We start from the raw sequence: 16,550 nt of genomic DNA, 5'->3' as shown, positions 1-16,550 counted from the left end.
ACCCTGCAGGGATTGAACACAAGCCTTTGGATGAGTCAACCATGATGTGGCCCAGTATTGCTTTTTAAGCTTGTTCATATGGTTCCGATGAGCCTGAGAAAACACCAGCAGATTGTAAAAATAAATTTCAGCTCTCTTTTGTGTTTTGAGTGGAAAACAGGGACAAGGATAATAAAAGAAAGAGGGGAAAGTAGTCATCAGCCTTTCTTTGTGTAGCACATCAGCTTTTTATTACCTCCGCACTCTCAATTCACCACAGACAATGCTGTGTTCCTTATCTGAATTAACCCACTGCGTGCCAGTTTGACGGCACAAATGGCCATTCAGCTCATTCATGCACCATGCTACATGTATTCTGCAGGATTTCCATGTGTTTGTTGAAATACATAGATCCGCAGCTCTTTCTAAAACCCTGATTTCCACGACCAAGAAAGACAAGTAATTAAAGTGGAGTGGTAACATTAACAGCTGAATGTTCCCTCCCACTTGCATGGCACCCTGGAATGTTGTCCTCTCTTAATTACCAAGATGAATTCCTGGAACTCCTTGTGCCTAATTGCACTATTGGAGTTGCTTTACTAGAAGCAACTCTATAAAGTGGTTCCCCTCCAGCTACTCAAGAGCAGTATGAAATGGTGGAATAAATGCTGACCCCACCTGTGATTGCCAGATCCTGCAAATAGGATGAATAAAAAAATAAAATCAATTTCTCAGCATGTAGTGGGCTGTCAGATATTCTTCAGCTTGAGTCAACCAAGGAGAGAAAGTAACTCTCATTTAAATCCATTCCCATTAAGCTAAGGTTATGGTTATACGAGCAGCTGGTGCATGTCACAAGTCCTGGTTATGTGACTATTGACAATCTCTGAAGAGTATTGATAATGGCTGGGGTTACCCATCTTATAAAAACAGCGCCCAGAAGAAGGTAATGGCAAAGCACTTCTGCAGAAAAATTTGCCAAGACCAATCATGGTCATGGAAAGACCATGATTGCCGATGTCATACAACATGGCATATAATGAGACAATGAAGCAAAGCATAATTTCGGCTCTAAAGTTATGTTGCCAAATTATTTCCAATTACCATATGTTATTTACACACTATATATTATGCCTTTAACTCAAACCCACAATCATTTGTGTTCAGAGTTTTCTGTTATTTTATGGTACTTCAATCGAGATGGATTTTCATCCTATCTCTTGCAACTCAGGTTCAAGTCATGAAGTAATTGTATTCTAGCCTACTGTGTCACAAGTTCCCTACAATATATATTAAACTGGAATGTATAATTGCATAAGCTAAAATATCTACTTGATTACTTTCCCCAAAAATGCCTAAATAAGGGTAAAATAACTTCTGAAAGCCATTTCATTTAATAGTACAATGTGTTGCTATTTATACTGTTCTGAAAATTCCCTTGTTAGATGTGAAAAAATGAAAATGACCTCATACCTATTAGTCTTGCGTGACAGGTATTATAAACAAAGTTGTCCGAGGCATCTAAACATGAATAAGCAGATGAATGAATGGGGAAAGCCCAAATCTGGGGCTATTTGATTAAGATGAATTTGCAACAATAAGTGTATAAGGAGTGGAAATGTATTGGGAGCACTGCTGTGGATGAAGAAATAGTCTTTCAAATATAGAAGTTCCTTGAAGTCCCACACCACCAGGTTTAGCAACAACCCTACCTCAGCAATGGAACATCCCGACCACCTTTTGCCTTACCTTGAACTTAATAAACACGAGAAAGCTGTGGACACTGGAAATCCAAAGCAACACACATAAAATACTGGAGGAACTCAGCAGGTCAGGCAGCATCTATGGAAAAGAATGAACAGCCAATGTTTTGGGCGAAGACCCTTCTTCAGGTCTGCGAAGGAAGGGGGAGATGCCAGAATAAAAAGGTAGTGGGAGGGAAAGGAAGCTGGCTGGAAGTTAATAGGTGAAGCCAGGTGGGTGGAAAAGGTCAAGGGCTGGAGAAGAAGAAATCTGAAAGGAGAGGAGATTGGGCCATAGGAGAAAGGGAAGGAGAAGGGTACCCAGGGGAAAATAATGTGCACATGCAAAGAAGTAAAAGGTCAGAGTGGGGAATACAGGAGGGGGTAATTTTGTAACTTGTACTTGTCCCTTTAGTTTGCACTAATGTTTTATTTCCGCACAGTTTTCCCCAATCATTGTCTTGTATAATTTATATAGAACATAGAATAGTACAGCACAGTACAGGCTCTTCGGCCCACAATGTTGTGCTGACCCTCAAACCCTGCCTCCTATATAAGCCTCCACCTTAAATTCCTCCATATACCTGTCTAGTAGTCTCTTAAACTTCACTAGTGTATCTGCCTTCACCACTGACTCAGGCAGTGCATTCTACGCACCAACCACTCTCTGAGTAAAAAACCTTCCTCTAATATTCCTCTTGAACTGCCCACCCCTTACCTTAAAGCCATGTCCTCTTGTATTGAGCAGTGGTGCCCTGGGGAAGAGGCGCTGGCTATCCACTCTATCTATTCCTCTTATTATCTTGTACACCTTTATCATGTCTCCTCTCATCCTCCTTCTCTCCAAAGAGTAAAGCCCTAGCTCCCTTAATCTCTGATCATAATGCATACTTTCTAAACCAGGCAGCATCCTGGTAAATCTCCTCTGTACCCTTTCCAATGCTTCCACATCCTTCCTATAGTGAGGTGACCAGAACTGGACACAGTACTCCAAGTGTGGCCTAACCAGAGTTTTATAGAACTGCATCATTACATCGCGACTCAAACTCTATCCCTTGACTTAAGAAAGCTAACACCCCATAAGCTTTCTTCACTACCCTATCCACCTGTGAGGCAACTTTCAGGGATCTGTGGACATGCACCCCGAGATCCCTCTGCTCCTCCACACTACCAAGTATCCTGCCATTCACTTTGTACTCTACCTTGGAGATTGTCCTTCCAAAGTGTACCACCTCACACTTCTCCGGGTTGAACTCCATCTGCCACTTCTCAGCCCACTTCTGCGTCCTATCGATGTCTCTCTGCAATATTTGACAATACTCTACACTATCTACAACACCACCAACCTTTGTGTCGTCTGCAAACTTGCCCACCCACCCTTCTACCCCCACATCCAGGTGGTTAATAAAAATCACGAAAAGTAGAGGTCCCAGAACAGATCCTTGTGGGACACCACTAGTCACAATCCTTCAATCTGAATGTACTCTCTCCACCACCACCCTTTGCTTTCTGCAGGCAAGCCAATTCTGAATCCACCTGGCCAAACTTCCCTGGATCCCATGCCTTCTAATTTTTTGAATAAGCCTACCATGTGGAACCTTGTCAAATGCCTTACTAAAATCCATATAGATCACATCCACTGTACTACCCTCATCTATATGCCTGGTCACCTCCTCAAAGAACTCTATCAGGCTTGTTAGACACAATCTGCCCTTCACGAAGCCATGCTGACTGTCCCTGATCAGACCATGATTCTCTAAATGCCCATAGATCCTATCTCTAAGAATTTTTTCCAACAGCTTTCCCACCACAGACATAAGGTTCACTGGTCTATAATTACCCGGACTATCCCTACTACCTTTTTTGAACAAGGGAACAACACTTGCCTCCCTCTAATCTTCCGGTACCATTCCCGTGGACAACGAGGACATAAAGATCCTAGCCAGAGGCTCAGCAATCTCTTCTCTCGCCTCGTGGAGCAGCCTGGGGAATATTCCGTCAGGTCCTGGGGACTTATCTGTCCTAATGTATTTTAACAACTCCAACACCTCCTCTCCCTTAATATCAACATGCTCCAGAACATCAACCTCACTCATGTTGTCCTCACCATCATCAAATTCCCTCTCATTGGTGAATACCGAAGAGAAGTATTCATTGAGGACCTCGCTCACTTCCACAGCCTCCAGGCACATCTTCCCACCTTTATCTCTAATCGGTCCTACCTTCACTCCTGTCATCCTTTTTTTCTTCACATAATTGAAGAATGGCTTGGGGTTTTCCTTTACCCTACTCGCCAAGGCCTTCTCATGCCCCCCTTCTTGCTCTTCTCAGCCCCTTCTTAAGCTCCTTTCTTGCTTCCCTATATTCCTCAATAGACCCATCTGATCCTTGCTTCCTAAACCTCATGTACGCTGCCTTCTTCCACCTGACTAGATTTTCCACCTCACTTGTCACCCATGGTTCCTTTACCTTACCATTCTTTATCTTCCTCTCTGGGACAAATTTATCCCTTACATCCCGCAAGAGATCTCTAAACATCGACCACATGTCCATAGTACATTTTCCTGCAAAAACATCATCCCAATTCACGCCTGCAAGTTCTGGCCTTATAGCCTCATAATTTGCCTTTCCCCAGTTAAAAATGTTCCTGTCCTCTTTGATTCTATCCTTTTCCATGATAATTATAAAGGCCAGGGAGCGGTGGTCACTGTCCCCCAGATGCTCACCCACTGAGAGATCTGTGACCTGACCAGGTTCAGTGAGCTGTCTGCACTGATGTGCTACAATACTCGTGCCAGCAGGTTTTTCATTGTATCTGTACCTCACTGCTTGTGCACACAAACAATAACCTTGACTAAAACTTGAATTTGCAGTTCTAGTTATGCAGGAACATCTGTTGTGGAATGGAACATGTTAGAGTTCTACTCTGGGTTTTACTCTAAAGTTTACACTCAGTAGCCACTTTATTCGGTACCTCATGTATGTAATAAAGTGGCCACAGAGGGTATGTTTGTTGTCTACTGCTGCTGTAGCCGGACCACTTCAAAGTTCATCATGTACAAAGATGCTCTTCTGCACATGGCTTTTGTAATCCGTGGTTAGGTGAGTTACTGGTGCTTTCTTGTCAGCATGAACCAGTCTGGCCATTCTCCTCTGACCCCTCTCATTAACAAGGCACTTTCACCCACAGAGCTGCTGCTCATTGGATGTTTTTTTTATTTTTCACATCATTCTCCGTAAGCTCTAGTGACTGTTGTATGTGAAAATCCCACGAGGTCAGAAGATTCTTACATACTCAAACCACCCTGTCTGTCACCAATGATTATTCCATGGTCAGGGTCATTTAGATCGTATTTCTTCCCCATTCTGATGTTTGGTCTGTCTAACAACTGAACCTCATGGGGATGTCTACATGCTTTTATACACTGAGTTGCTGCCATATGATTGGCTGATTAGATAGTTATACAAATGTATTAACAAGCAGATGTACAGGTGTACCTAATAAAATGGTATGTTTGATTGCAACTCTGAGTTACAAAGAGGCTTTATTAAACATTGTTCTTTCTGAAACTCTACCTGAACACTGTTTAGTGATCAAATTAGAGAGTGAACATTATTACATCCCTTCACTTCAATCACGCTTTCGTTCTCCTTACCCCATCCCAAGTTAACGTGCTATGTCCTGCTTTATACAGTGAGCTGAAATTTTCTGCAGGTTTACCTCTGCATGGCCACCTCAAAGCAAGAGGTCATAGTAGAACTGATAGTTCCTTAGGAAGTCCAGATTGAGAAAGTGTTTGAATGTAAGAAAGCAATATACCAGAAGCAGATAGAGCAGTGCCAGAGCTGGGGGTGGAGGGTGTGATGCGAGCCTATAGAGGTGGGGTATAGAGGTTTTACTGGCTGCTTACTGTGCAGAATCTACTCTCTCCTTGGCATTATGGGGGCTGTAAAGGAAAGATCCACCGGGTCCATCACAGAGGCGGCTGAGCAAGCCTCCAGATGGCTATGGATCACGAGGTGTGACCCATGGTCCATTACTCATGGGACACAAGCCAGGGCCTGATCAAACCGAGCTGTGTCACCTGGGCAAGAGTGTTTGATGTTGAAAGACCTGAAGCACCTGATGACCCCGGGGTACATCACCGTTGATGTGTTCTGGTGCATCCAGGATGTATCTCAGCATCACAGATACTAGAATATTGCAGGCTGATTAATGCCGAGTCTGACAACCATGATCCCAACTTGTAGCCCAGAAATATTGGTAGCTGGAGAGGAAGATACACATTGCTAACAGAGAATCTTAAGAAGCAAAACAAATAAAGTGAAGTGTTCAAGATTTATTTATGATTTCACTACTTCAACGTTTTCTCTGTATCAAGTGCCAGCTATCATATTTTCCTGAACCAGGTACAATCTAACCCTATGCCATTCCACTGAAAATATTTATCTAGAACTGTAAATCGCGTTGTTTCATTTAGCTGAAGTTGTAACTCTATAACTGTGGTTTTGCAAATGGATTATACATCACCAAAGATCTCCACCATGCTCTCTTCTCACGACTATCATCGGGAAGGAGGCACCAGAGTCTTAGGTCCCACACTAGGAATAGTTATTACCTGACAATCATCAGGCTCCTGAAATGGTGTAGATTTGGGGAAACACAAGCATAAGGGACAGGTGAGACATGGTACAGGCAGAAGTACGGGTCTGTGAGGAAGAGAAGCAGATGTCAAAGGCAGTGGGACAAGGGTCCCAGGGTGCCTGGACAAAATGGGATCTGCCTAAGCGCAAGATCTCATGGGCAGAGTTATGGAGACTGGAGCCCTTCCGTATTTCCTTCCTCTTGTGATCCGTGTATGACACCCTTCCTTCACCATTACATCTGTACACATGGGGGATGAGAGAGGACCCATACTGTAAGCTCTGTGGTCAAAAGGGGACACTGGCTCATATACTGTCTGGGTGCAAAACAGCTCTAACTCAAGGACGGTAAAGGTGGTGCCATAATAAGGTGTTTCTGGCTCTTGCTGACATACTAGAGCGAGACAGGTGCAAGAAGAGAATGGCTGGCACAGATCTGAGGAAGGCCATCACCTTCATCAAAGAGGGAGCTAGGCCTTTCGTAACCAAACAACCAAAGCCCAATCTGCTGCTAACGACCAGGTCCTGGGAGATGAGGGTCGATGTGGGAAGGAGGTTGCAGTTCCTGGATGTGGTGCACACAACCCTACGGCTGGACATTGTACTGTGGTCAACTGAAGACAGGAAAATAATTCTGGTTGAGCTGACTGTGCCATGGGAGGAGGGATGGGAAGAGGCCCATGAGAGAAAGGCCTTGAAGTACCAGCCCTTAGTGCAGGAGTGTAAAGACAAGGGATGGTAGGCATGGTTGTTCCCTGTGGAGATTGGCTGCAGAGGTTTCCCAGTCAAATCAGCATGGCGGTTGTTGTCAGCACTGGGCCTGGATGAAAGGAACAAAAAACAAGCAGCTCGTAGGATGGGGGAAGAGGCAGAACGAGCTTCTTGTTGGATTTGGAGTAGGCAAGAGGAAGGAAGCTGGAAGCCAGGAGCAGATGGGCAGTGATTTGGCCACCACTGCCAGCCCACCAACTGGAGAGTGTCACGGTTAAGGGTCAAAACACCCTGTGAAGGTTGGGAACCACCTGATGACACCTGCTCCTGGCTGAAGGCTACGGTTACCTAAAAAGGTATCTGGAGAATGCACCCTAACAGGTGTATGTAACAAGACAAGTCACTGACCATATCTCTGAACTGATTTTGCAGCCTACAGACTCACCTCAAAGTTCTCTTTTACAATTCATGCTCTCAGTAATTTCTTTTATTTGCACAATATGTCTTTGTTTGAACATTATTTGCTTGCCATTCTTTGTTCATGTATGCTTTCTTTTATAGATTCTATTGTATTTTTTAAAATTTTTCCTGTAAATGCCTGCAAGAAAATAAATGTCAAGGTAGTACTTGGTAATATACTTACTTTGATAGTAAATTTTCTTTGAACTTTACTAATTTCTCTGAGCTACATGAGGTGGTAACTGTGTTCCCTGTGTCAGGTAAATCATAGTGTGCCTAAAACCTTGTGTTAGAGTGATACGATGCTGAGAACTTTCACCGTTTTTTTTTGGAGGCCCCCAGGGTTATATGTTCTATTGTACTCGATGCTTGATCTGTTGAGTGTTGACTGTATTGAAATAGGCCTTACACCACTAAATACACATAAATCCCTTTCCTCCACAACCTCCTGTCATTGTAAAGTGGAGGAAATGACTTGGAAACTAAATTGGGGGGGTCAAGAGGTTATAAGATAATTGGGTTAAGCCTGAGGATTGGGGGAAGATATTAGGGAAAGGATGATTTGTGGGAAAAGGGATTGTGGGAGAGGAGACCGAGTAGATTCATGCTTTATAAAAGCACAGTGCATGCCTGATAGATTTCCTTGAAACCCTTGAGGAGCCAAATAATTTAGCTCAATAGGAGTCTCTGGTGCATCGTTTTCAAATGGACTTTCTATATACAGATACATTTGATTAATGTCAATGTAAAAATCTTATGAATAGGGATCTGGAATAATGTAAAATTAACGTATTGAAAATTGGCCAAATACTTGAACCTAAATACAATATTAATTAATCAGCACTCTGTTAGGAAGCAGAAACAGTAATTTTAAACAGCTTGATTATCTGCAAATACTCTTCACAAATAACATCTAGGAAATTGTTTATAGTGGTATTTTATAAATCATTGGTTACATTATTTTATGAGCATTTAGTAAAGGAGAAATTGCCTGTAATCATAAAGACAGAACTTAATTAAATGACAGAGGTGAAGAGGAATTTCTTTAGCTAGAGAGTGGTGAATCTGTGGACTTTGTTGCCACAGGCACCTGGGGAGATCAGGTTATTGGGTATATTTAAGACAGAGGCTGATAGATTCTTTATTGGTCGAGGCATGAAGGGATATAGAGAGACAGCAAGAGATTGGGGTTGAGTGGGAAATGGATTGGCCATGATGAAATAGCAGAGTAGATTTGATGGGTCAAATATCAGTATTCTGCTCCTATATCTTATGGTCTTATGGGACTGCTAAAGAATATTTTGGTTCCTTGTTAGTACAGGGGATAGTATTCCTGCTTGTCAAATGGGAGACCGCTGTTCTATTGCCTGACAGGGAGAGAGGTTCATTGTTGGCACAGCTGTGGAGGTAGTAAGGTCATCTCCTCGTCATCCCTGAGACATGGGTACAATCCTGACCTTTGGTGCAGTCTGCTTGGAGCTTCTATGCTGTCACTACACAGGTTTCCCTTGAGTACTCAAATTTCCTCCCACAATTGGTATGCACAGTAGGTGATTGTACAATCTAAAAGGAGTGAATTAAGAAAATAAAGGCAATAAAATATGAGATTAATATAGAATTAGTGAAGATGGATGATTAATGTTCACTGTGGACTCAGTGGCACAAAGGGCCAGTTTCCATGTTCTATGGCTCTGTGACTCTAGTAATGGATCCAATTTATTGTGGATCAATACAGGATTAACTGCAAAAGAACAAGATAAGTGAAATTTTTGTGCACAAAAGGAGTGGCTAACAATTCTCTCGTTCTCCAGAGAATATTTCAGTGGACAGAAATTAGCCTTTAGTTTCCAGTGGTATTTCCCTCCGCAAATTCAGTTCCAAGTAAAACTGATGACCAATATTCTTGTATCTGTTTAGCACTAGTATCCAATGACAAATTTTTTCCTCAACTATAGTTTGCAGCATACAGGTACAAAGCAAAACCTTTCCAGCAATCCAGTGCATTACAGTATGAAAAAGGGGCTACATCGTCTAAGAAAAGGGTATTTGTTGTGTCCATACGACTACATATAAAATAAATAAGAAAACGCACTCGGAGGTGAATTTAACTTGTATATTCACTTTGTAGAGAGAACAACAAATCAATGCACATGGGTAAGTTATCAATCTAAAGGGAGTCATTGTGCTCAAAAAATGAATCTGTTTGTTACACTTCCTCACCTTTAGATTAATGTAATATAAAACTGTATATGTAACAAAACATTCAATTTCCCTTTACAGACCACGTTCAATAAACATGCTTTCACAATAACAGTGTTTGCTCGATTTTTTTAAAATAACAGTTTGTATCTAACTTCACTACACTGAAGACCCAGTCTTTTGAGTGGCACTCCGTTTCTTTCAGAATAGCCTCTCGGGACCTGCGGAGTGGCATCAGGTTTGGCAGATGTCTTTTCATTGACAACTTTCTCGGTTGCAGGTGTCACGTTGCTGTTAGTGACATGATCATAAGTCTGGTGGATGCAACGTGTCCATGTTGTTGGATGCAGATGATCCAGGTGTGTTCTTCGGCTGAGCATCTGTTATCAGGTCCACATGATGTCCTCATGCATAATGCCAACATCCGCAAGGACTTCCTGTCCAACCTTGAAACTCCTTGTTGATTTACTTGGCAACTGGCTGAACTGTTTATTCTGCACTTCCCTCCGTAGATGTTGTTTCAGGAGGTCTATGCGAGATTTTAGATTCCTGCTCAGGAGCAGTATTGCAGGTGTTTGATTTGTGGTCACATGAAAAGTTCTGATACACAAAAAGGAAGTTGTCCACCTTGTGTGGAAGAGAAATGTCCTCCTTCTCCATAGTTTTAATGGATTTCTTGAAGGTTTGGCAAACCTCTCAGCTAACTCATTTGTTGCTAGGTGTTGAGGAGCTGGCTTGAAATGTTTGATGCAATTTTCCATAAACAGTCTGAATTCTTCTGATGTGTATTATAATTTGTTATCACTCAATTTGTTCAGATAATCCATTTCTGGAGAAGATAGTCCTAAAAGTGGAAACTATCTTTCTGAGATGATTGACTACATTGGTATGACCTCAGACCACTTCGAATGAGTATCCACAGCAATCAGAAACATGGAGTTCATGAATGGCCCACCAAAATCAACATGCACTCTTTTTCACGGTGAAGAAAGCCACTCCTACAGGTGTAAAGATGCCTGTGGGGTTGCATTTTGAACTTTGTGGCATCCCAAATATCTTTTGGTCAAGTAATCAATCTGTCTATCTATTCCCAGCCACCACATGTAGCTCCAGGTAAAATTCTTCATCTTGTCTGTCCCCAGGTGCCCTTCATGCAGATTCTTTAACACTCTGGTGTGCAGTTTAGAGGGAACCACAACAGAGATTCACACATCAGAGTTCTTTGACATATTGACAGTTGGTCTTGTCTCAGTGAGAACTCTGGAAACATAGGATTACCATGAGCTGGTCATCCTTGCATGGTGATGTCATAGACTTTTGACAATGTTGGGCCATTCTTTGCTTCTCTGTGTATTTCAGAATTTATTATCGGGAGCTGGTCCACCAGTGCTGTGTGGAACACCTCTTACTGGGTCACAGAATGAAGACTTTCTTCTTTCATTGTCAACAGTGGAAGACATGACAAGCCATCAGAGTTGTGTTGTTTCCTACCCTTGAACTCTATGTCATGAAAGTGGGCTCCTAGGAACAGTGCCCAATGTTGCAAACGGGTAGCAGACATCACTGAGATTCCCATTCTGGGATCGAAAGTGGACACAAGAGGCTGGTGGTCTGTCACTGGAGTAAACTTTTGTTTATAGAGGTAGAAGTGGAACTTCCACATACCAGACTAAGGACCTCGAGGTCAATCTGTGCATAGTTGCGTTCTGTGTTCATCAGCGATCAGGAAAAAATTGAAATCAGACTTGCAGATCCATTTTTCATAGTCAAAATGGCCCCGTTGCCATAAGGTGACACATCACATGCCAGTCTGGTAGGCAAAGATGGGTTATAATAGGTGAGTTGTTCATCTGATGTTAATCTCTTTGTTTCTTTGAATGCTCTTGCACACCTTTCTGAATATTCTCACTTTGGTTCTGTCTGTAACAGTGCATTTAAAGGGTGCAGCACTGTATCAAGATTTGGGAGAAACCTGTGGTAATCGTTTACAAGGCCATGTATGACCTGAGTTGTGACACATTTTCCAGTTTGGTTGCTTGCAGCACTGCTTCAATCTTCTCTTGTAATTTATGTAAGCCCTACTTGACAATGACATGCCCATAATATGAAATTCTATTCTCAAAAAACTCACATTTCTCTCTTTTTGTATGCGGACTGTACTCACACAGCCTGGTAAGAACCTTACCGAGGTTCTGGAGGTGCTCTTCATCATTCTTACCAGTCACAATGATGTCATCAAGGTCACATTGTGTTCCTGGGATATCTTGGAGCACTTGGTCCATTGCTCTTTGCCAAATTGCTGGACAATTATACTGGAACAGTCCATCGTGAGGAACTTCCTGCTTGATGCCTCAGTCTTCATTTGCTGATAAGTTTGTGACATGTCAATCTTTGAAAACATATCCCCACCTGCAAAAGCCACAAAAATGCCTTCTATTTGCATCAGGGTCTGCTACACAGTACATAGCACAGGACTGATACTTCCTTTGAAGTCCCCACATATGCGAACAGGTCTGGCCTTCCCTTTCTTGATCGCGGGTAAAAACAGGCATGGCCCAATCACTCCACTCAACCTTGGAGAGAATGCCAGATGCTTCCGAGCTCTGAAGTTCAGCATTCACTTTAGGGTGTAGTGTTCAAGGCACTGGAGGAACACACTTTATGGAATCTTGGAGTAGCTTCTTCATCCAGTTCAATTCTGGCCTTCATGCCTTTGAGTTTACCAATACCCTTCTCAAACAACATTGCATTAGCAATAAGCAACAGTGACTGTCTCTGGGTAGTGCCACCATTTGGGCTGCAGTTGCCTGTTGATGACACACTGAGAGCTTTGATTGAGTGCCAGTCTAGTTGGATTGTTCTCAACCATACATGTCCAAAAAGTGCTGGCCCTCCACTTTCCAATACATAAAGCTCTAACTGCTATGTTTTGCCTCCATACATCACACTCACTTTCAGTTTGCAGTTGGGAGACACTTTTTCACCTGTGTAGGTCCTTAGCATTACCAAGGTCTTTTCTAATGGTAGCTTAGAAAACAGTCTGTTGTAGTCAGTCTCGGAATTTACAGACATAAATGACCCTGTAGACAGTCCCATTTTAATTTTTACACCAGGCATATGTTTTGTGATCCCTGTGATTTTGCAATCTGCTTCAGTAATGCTCTGCAGTTCTAGGCATGACAGCTCACCTTTGTCAGACTCAATGTTGTCTGATTCAGTTTCACATTCAGTCACTTTATGTACTTGTTTAGTTTTTTCTCTCTGGTTGTGCTTTTTGCCTGATTTGCACATTCTCTCTATGTGACCTTGCCTGTGACACCTTCTGCAAACTTTTTCTTTAAACCAACAATCATTTGCTTCATGGGAAGATTTGCCACCTCAATAACATATTTGGATTTTTGCACCACTCAGGGGCATTTTGTGCGTTTCATATTCTAAGCACTTTTTCTGTAGTCCGACACATCCTTTGCTGCTGTCTCCAATGATATTGCAAAGGTCAATGCCCTTTCTAAGGTTAGGTCTCTTTCTGACAGCAGCCCCTATTGAGTGCTTTGACTATAGACAGTTCCTTATCTTGCTTCGGCGATTGAACTTGACAGTGGTGCCAGCGAGGGTTACAGGCGAGGCAAGGCAAGGCTTCAGGTGAGTCTTCAGACAAGGCAAGGCTTGAGGCAAGGCTTCAGACGAGGCAAGGCAACAGAAGGCAGGGGAAGGGAAGGGATTCAGACAGGAGGTATGGACAGGAACAATCCAGCAGCCAGAGGCTGAATCCTGAAGCTATTTATGAAGCCAGCCCAAACAAGAATCAGCTACCTCAACAGAAACTGGTGAAAACCAGAAAACCTGGAATAAGGAACATCGACTGGACCATGAACCGGAATGCGGATTTCACAGACCGGACCATGACATGAAACTTTTTATCCTCGTCTTCCCTGTTAGACAGTAACTTGTTCTGCTTTAAAGGTAAAACTTCCATTTTATTTCTCTTTTTTCAATATCTGACAACAAGGGTGAACATATTATCTTCCCCTGCACTGGAAAGTAGAGAATGAAAATACGTGCCTTTTGCATTATTATGGAATAATCTCACCTCTTGTGCAATGCTTCGTTTATGACACAGTACCCAAAACTGACTGCAGTACTCAGTGAAGAGCCTGAATAAAACACAAAACAATAAGACTATATGAAAAAGGAGCAGAATTAGGCCATTTGGCCATTCCATCATGGCTGACTTATTGTTCCTCTCAACCTCATTCTCCTGCCTTCTCTTCATAACCTTTGGCACTGACTAATTAACAAACTATCAACCTCTGCTTTAAATATACCAAATGACTTGGCCTCCACAGCTGAATGTGGCAATGAGTTCCACAGATTCATCACCCTTTAGTTAAAGAAATTCCTCCTCAGCTCTGTTCTAAATGGACATCCCTCTATTCTGTGGCAGTGACCTCTGATCCTAGAATCACCCACTACAAAAAACATACTCTCCACATCCACTCTGTCTAAGACTTTCAATGTTCGATAGATTTCAATGAGATCCCCCCCTCATTCTTGTAAACTCCAGTGAGTACAAGCCCAAAGCCATCAAACCCTCCACATATGTTAACACTTTCATTCCTATCATTCACAGAATCATTCTGGTGAACATCTACTGGACACTATCCAATGCCAGTATATCTTTTTTTAGATAAGGGGTCCAAAAATGTTCACAGTACTCCAAGTGTGGTCTGAACAATGCTTTATAAGGCCTCAGCAATGCATCCATTCTCTTATATTCTAATCCTCTCTCAACTTCCCAGCTATTTACTTCATCCCTCCTCTTCCCAGTTTCACCTATCACCTTGTGTTTCTCTCTCCCTCGCCTACCTTTTAAATCTACTCCTCATCTTTTTTTCACCAGTTCTGCTGAAGGATCGCGGCCTGAAAAGTCGACTGTACTTTTCTCCATAAAAACGTTGCCTGGCCTCCTGAGTTCCTCCAGCATTCCATGTGTGTTGTTAACATTGCATTTGCCTTCTTTACCACTGACTTAACCTGCAAGTTAACCTTTAGGGAATCCTGCACAAGGACCCCCAAGTCTATTTTCACCACTGGTTTTTGAATTTTTCTCTGCTCAGAAAATAGTCTACAACTTTACTCTTTCTACAAAGTGCATGATCATACACTTCCCTGCATTACATTCCATCTGCCACTTCTCTTCCCATTTTCCTAATCTGTCTAAGTCATTCTACAGATTCTTTGTTTCCTCAACACTACTTGTCCCTCCAGCTATCTTTGTATTGTTTGCATTAGTTCCAGCATCAAAATCAGTGGTCCCAATACAGGCCCCTGCAAAATGCCACTAGTCACAGGCAGCCAACCAGAAGAGGGCCCCTTTATTCCCACTCTTTGCCTCCTGTCAGTCAGCCAAACCTCTATCTATGCTGGGGTCTTCCCTGAGATATCCTGAGCGCTTATCTTGTTAAGTGGATTCATGAGTGACACCTTGTCAATGGCCTTCTGAAAATCCAAGTAAACAACATCCACTGACTTTCTTTTATCTATCCTGCCAGCTATTTCTTCGAAGAATTTCAACAGATCTGCCAGGCAAGATTTCCCCTCAAGGAAACCATGCTGACTTTGGCCTACTTTGTCATGCGCCTCCAAGTGTCCTGAAGCCTCATCCTTAATAATGCACTCCAACATCTTCCCAATCATTGAAGTCAGGCTAATTGGCCCATAATTTCCTGTCTTCTGCCTCCCTATCTTTTTAAGGAATGAAGTGACATTTCCAGTTTTCCTGTCCTCTGGAACCATTCCAGAATCTCGTGATTCTTGAAAGATTACTAATGCCTCCATAATCTTTTCAGCTACCTCTTTCAGAATCCTGGGGTGTAGTTCATCTGGCCCAGGTGACAAACCTACCTTCAGACCTTTCAGCTTCCCAAGCACCTTCTCCTTGGTAATAGTAACCATACTCTCTTCTGCCCCCCGACACTCTCAAGCTTCAGAATTCCCACCACCCACCAGGCAAGCAGCAGCAAAGCCCCCAGAGAGTTCTTTGACATCAAAAACTAACTGTTCTCTCTAACATTTTGACATTCCACAGGCAACTTCTTTTACTAACAAGGGGAAAACAGATATTGCTCCTTCCACTGTGACAGGGGAGACAACAGTCGCTATTCTGATGCTACGGTCAGATGTTACAAGACTACTACCCCAACCCCTCTGATAACCTGTCTGTCCTTCTGATACAATGTGTATCCTTGGATCTTGAGCTCCTAATATGATCTTATTTCAACCATGACTCAGTGATGCAAACAATGCCAGAACTGCCAATCTCCAGCTGTGTTACAAGTTCATCTATCTTATTCCATATACTACGTGCATTCAAGTATATCACCTTTAGTCCTGTATACATCACCCTTTTCAACTTTGGCCCCATGTTACACTTCAACTCATCCCACTGACAGCAATTCTGCCCTATCATCTGCCTTTCCTTCCTCACGGTTTTACTACACAATTCAATGACATGTATACCAACTACACCATCCTCAGCCCAATCACTCCAGTTCCCATCACCCTGCAAAGTTAGTTTAAACTCTCCCCAACTGCTTTAGCAAACCTGCCCTAAAGGATATTGATCCCTCACTCAGGTTCACGTTTAATGCATCCTTTTTGTACTGGTCATATCTTCTGCAGAAGAGATCCCAAAGATGCTGAGATCTGAAACCCTGCCCCCTGAACCACTCTCTCAACCATTCTTTCATCTCTGCTATCATCCTATTCCTACCCTGTCTCACACATGGTATTGGGAGTAACCAAGAGAATACTACA

Source organism: Mobula birostris, chromosome 15 (assembly GCF_030028105.1).
Source record: "Mobula birostris isolate sMobBir1 chromosome 15, sMobBir1.hap1, whole genome shotgun sequence".
NCBI classification, from domain to species: Eukaryota; Metazoa; Chordata; class Chondrichthyes; order Myliobatiformes; family Myliobatidae; genus Mobula; species Mobula birostris.
Note: the sequence above shows the minus strand (reverse complement) of the source record.